Source organism: Camelina sativa, chromosome 6 (genome assembly GCF_000633955.1).
Source record: "Camelina sativa cultivar DH55 chromosome 6, Cs, whole genome shotgun sequence".
Classification (NCBI taxonomy): Eukaryota; Viridiplantae; Streptophyta; class Magnoliopsida; order Brassicales; family Brassicaceae; genus Camelina; species Camelina sativa.
The window spans coordinates 3,625,797-3,631,413 of NC_025690.1; positions in this window are offsets into that span (position 1 = coordinate 3,625,797).

Genomic DNA, 5,617 nt, shown 5'->3' on the forward strand with positions numbered 1-5,617 from the left:
AATGACGCTTCAATTTTAGAAAATTATTATAGAATAATATCTGATTACCAAATTGTTCCAAAATTTTAGTCATCCATCGGAAATCTCATTAATTTATATGCTAAACAAACAAAATCCTAAAATATAAATTAGTTATAAAGATATCATATATTTGCCAAATATACTATAGCAACTTTTCACCTAACTGTTAGTATTATAATTGATTTCGAAAACAGAAATATCGTTAATCACTAAAAAATATTTCCTTATATGACTATATTGAATATTAATACAAGATCAGTTACATATTCAATAAGTTAGTTTAAGTAATTACCTTAAAATCCGAAATTACTATTAATATTCTAAATATATTTATATAATTATTAGGAAATCAATTAAAACTCTCTACAAACCAAAACAGATTTTTCTAGAAAAAATTAACTGACTAACCCTAAAAATCGAACACCCATTCCTCACTATATAAGGCAATACATTTGGAATTCAATGGTTTCATTCCAACTTTTCTATGCTTTTCTGAAGTTTTTATTTATGATTTTTTGTTTATATATGAATTCAATGGTAATTCATGTTCTTTTATCCAATATGAAATATTTTTATTTTATTTNACAAATGTTCAAACCAGGCCTCCAAATTTGAAAACTCTATATATAGTGTGTTTAATACGATTTTTTATTTGAATATTTCAAAAAAATTTAAAGTTTAAATTATTATTAATACTGAAACTTTTAAAAGTTATGAGCTTTTAAAAAGTTTTAAAATATTATAATTCAGAAAACTAACAAAATAAATATTATTAGTAAATCAATGACGCTTCAATTTTAGAAAATTATTATAGAATAATATCTGATTACCAAATTGTTCCAAAATTTTAGTCATCCATCGGAAATCTCATTAATTTATATGCTAAACAAACAAAATCCTAAAATATAAATTAGTTATAAAGATATCATATATTTGCCAAATATACTATAGCAACTTTTCACCTAACTGTTAGTATTATAATTGATTTCGAAAACAGAAATATCGTTAATCACTAAAAAATATTTCCTTATATGACTATATTGAATATTAATACAAGATCAGTTACATATTCAATAAGTTAGTTTAAGTAATTACCTTAAAATCCGAAATTACTATTAATATTCTAAATATATTTATATAATTATTAGGAAATCAATTAAAACTCTCTACAAACCAAAACAGATTTTTCTAGAAAAAATTAACTGACTAACCCTAAAAATCGAACACCCATTCCTCACTATATAAGGCAATACATTTGGAATTCAATGGTTTCATTCCAACTTTTCTATGCTTTTCTGAAGTTTTTATTTATGATTTTTTGTTTATATATGAATTCAATGGTAATTCATGTTCTTTTATCCAATATGAAATATTTTTATTTTATTTTACAGGAACATCAAAAACATTGTGAATCTATCAAACAAACTCATAGGTTCTTATGTGATAAGGGTATGTACAAAATTTCATTCAATATCTTTCTAATTATGATGCAGAGTACTACTACAAACCAAATTATGAATTTGATTAATATTTTTTTTTATTGTTTTTGGATATATGAAGCATTATGAAAATTATCAAATTTCTATCTCCTTATGTTCAGTTATATACATAATTTGACTTAGTATATGAACTATTTTACATTTTTGTAATTAATTTGACTTAATATAAAAACTATATTGTTTTATTTTTTGCAACTAATGTTAATTAAATATATTTAAATTGTCTGAACATACATACTTATATGTGTATATATATATATTTTTTCCTAATTTATATTTTAACCAAATCGATGATTTTATATGTGAACACAAAGTTCTGACCCCACGATATCTACCGGAATCACCATCTTCTCCATATGAACTAATCTTTGTATTTTTTAATTTTTTTATGCTACTAATATCCAATTAAGAAGATTTTATTTTTATTTTTTACACTTGCAGAAAACTCAAGAGAATCTAAAGAATAAACCATTGAAGTTCTATCCTAAACAAAACTCATCAACATAAAAAATAAAACCAAACATCTCTTTGATAAATTGTTTTTCTAAATTTTAGTAAATGATACATTAAAAATTTTGTGTAAATGAGAAATTGTTCTTATGGTTTGTCACATCATACATTATGAGTATGTAACTTTTACAAACATAATATTTTTATAATTTTTATATATATTCCTATTTCTACTACCAAAATGATCAAATTGAATTATCTATTCATTTGTGTTGTTAGAATTTTCTCTAAACTTTTAAATATTTAATTTTAGGTATCAAAACTCCTTAGTTGACAACAAAAAAAACTCATTATATTACCATTTACTCTTTTTTTGAACAAAAGTTAGCGTTTGCTCATTTTTTTCTCCCTACTATTCTTTTATCCAACCTCATTACTCAATTATATGACTTACTGTAAAAATAAAAATATAGCATATTGCAATCTATTAAAACCGTATATATATCAATAAGTATTCTCCCGCGTTGTAGCGCGGATCCGATCCTAGTATTACATGATAATAAAATTAGATTTTAATTCTATGCACTCAATCCCAATGAGTAACATTTATAATTTTCATATAAAAAATGTACATTGCATCAAATTTATACCTTACTTAATATTTTTTAAAACCTAAAACTTAGTAAAACATAATTCTCAAAAAAAAATTGAAAACTAATTTTATCTTATAATTGAAAAAGTAACAAGATCTTAAATATATTTGTTTCATATTTTGTAATCTCATACGTAATAGTTTTACTACTTGTCCTACTAATTTTAAATAAAAATTATACTAACACTATCATAAATTAATCAAACACTCAAAAACATTATTATGAGAAAATTATTTTTTTATATAAAGGTGAGTATCTACAATCCTTTTTTTCTTTTAGAATTAATAATTGACAGCATAATTTATTTAATTATGCTATTATAGTAATTATTTTTATAATTTTCTTATTTATTTTTCTTATAGAATTATTAATTTAAAATTAGAATTAGTATTATTTTATATATATATATATATCTATATATATGAACTATCTTTTATATTTATTAAATTGCTTAAAATTTTAATTTCTTATAATTTACAAATATGTTAAAACACAGTTATTGTATAACACATGACAAAAAATTTAATTGTTAAAATTGACACATGTCGTGATCACATGAGTTACTAACTTTGAAAACCAATGTTTATATAGTAGCATATTATAGAATAAGCTATCAAATCATTCACAGATTGAAAAAGTTAAGAAAATTACATTAATTTCTTACTTTGATTATCCTATTTTTCTTATATTATACTAATCACTAATTTTAACACATTAAATCTTTTTATACTTTAATCACTTTTTTGTATAAATTTATTTTTACTATGATTACAATAAATAATAATTGCAATTAAATTGCAAATATTTTCCTTATTAATTGCACATATTTTTCTATTGAAACTAGTAATTTAATATATAAATTTCCTATTAGAATTAGTGATATAATAGATTACTTTTTGTTTTATATACTTTTCAAAAATATTAATTTTAATCTTTTTATTTTTAGGATTTTATAATTTTCTATAATTGTTAAATAAATTTTCTTTTCACACATGTCAAAATATAATCGATATATTTGACACATATCATGATTATATGAATTACTAACTTTTAAAATTTATATAATATATATATATATATACATATGATTTTCATAAATTAAATAGAGAAAGTCTATGTCAAATTAATAGATAAAATAAGAAAGAGAAAATGTGTGTGAACATTTTGGTTCTCTGCCAAATAATTAAGACTTGTGTATAGTATAAAATACAATGATTTAGAAAACTATATTCAATGAAAAGTTGGATCCTTTGTATTTGGTAACCACAAAAGAAAAATGTTAGGAGAACATAAATTGAATGTGGGCTTACCCATCAAATTATTCAGGTTTTTTTTGGTAAGAATTGGTCTAATATCTATACTAGTATTTTTGCAGCAGTTTTTGCTCAAAAATACTTTTTGGATTTTTTTTACATTTAATACCATTTAATGCTTATATTCATATCCAAACAAGGTTAGTTAATTCTCTCTACTATCCTTATAACCAAACAGAATTAAAATATTTTGAATATTCGTATATATAATATTCTATAATTAATATAGATATTTAGAAGAATTATTCCATATCAAAAAAAATTATTCTCCTATCATCTTTTTATTTTATTTTAAAATTTAAATATAGTGAATCGTCATATAATGCATAAAGTTAATAAAATGTATATTTTTCCTGCATATATTGTGATTTGAATTTTTTAAAACGAACATATATTACTCAATTAATATAAAAAGTGTGTGTTCAACATACATATATAGTAAATTAACCGTGTAGAGTAAATTATAATATTTTAAGAAGTTTATAATTTATAAGTGACATATCTAAACTTAATAAAAAGTTTAAAATTATGAATATTTAAACATATTAAATTTTCAAAATAACACAAACAAGTTATATTACATGACGGGTTATAAGACATTACATGATTGAATTGATAATACTAAAAGATAACAAATATCATTAATATTATACTTCAATACGGGTTAAATCCTTATTTTACTATTTTAACAACACCAATATAAAATATCTCGAATCAAACTGATTTAATTAAGATTGTATTAAACAAAAATTGTTGTGCGGTCACGAATTATATAATAAATCACTAAAATTAAAAAAAAAATTACATTAGCAAAATTAGTATTAAAATAGTACATTAACAAAAAAAAAAAAAAAAAAACTTGCATCGCGGTGTACCGCAGGTCATAATCTAGTAAACGATATAATCAAAGTAAAATGTTTGGCTATACTACATAATTTTCTTAAACTAAACCGAACTAGGCAATCCATATTAGATTTGTTTTTGCTTTGGTTACTCTGCCTTCAATACATCAAACATTCGAAAAAAATAAAGATACAATGAATTGAAATCCAGATAAAAACACCTCTAACCTCACAATTGCAAATAAAAAGTTAAGCATGGAAAAAAAGGATCTCTTAAGACACAAAAACCTGATGGAAACAGACCGAACACCAAACCAAGTTGTCCCGGTTTGGTTCGTTGGTAATTTTGTATCTCGGTTCTAAAATTAAGCACAATCAAATCCGACATAAGCATCATTCTGTTTTACGCAGGACGAGTGGCCCAGAAGAATTCATTTAATGGGCCTAAAATGGGCCTTTAAAATGGAGCTAGGGGGTTGGTGCAGACTAGCGATTTGATTTGATTTTTTTTATTTTCAGTCACTTTTCAATCATTTCCGATTTGCATGATTTATTCATGATGACCACGACCGCCGCTTCAATCATTGGTCCTCCTACATTTCAAAATTTTCTCCAATTCGTTTTTATAGTATTTTATAATAATAACAAAAAAAAAACACAGTTTGATGTCAAGAGAAACGTTAATAAAAAACAAGGCAGATTGAAAAACCAAAAAGAAAAGAAAACATAGAAAAACGCGAAACGCAGATCGTGGAAATGTGAGTTTGGAAAAGGGAAGAGCGTCAGAGAAGAAGCAGCAAAAATGTATGGTCGATACAGCTGGCTTATGACCCCTCTCC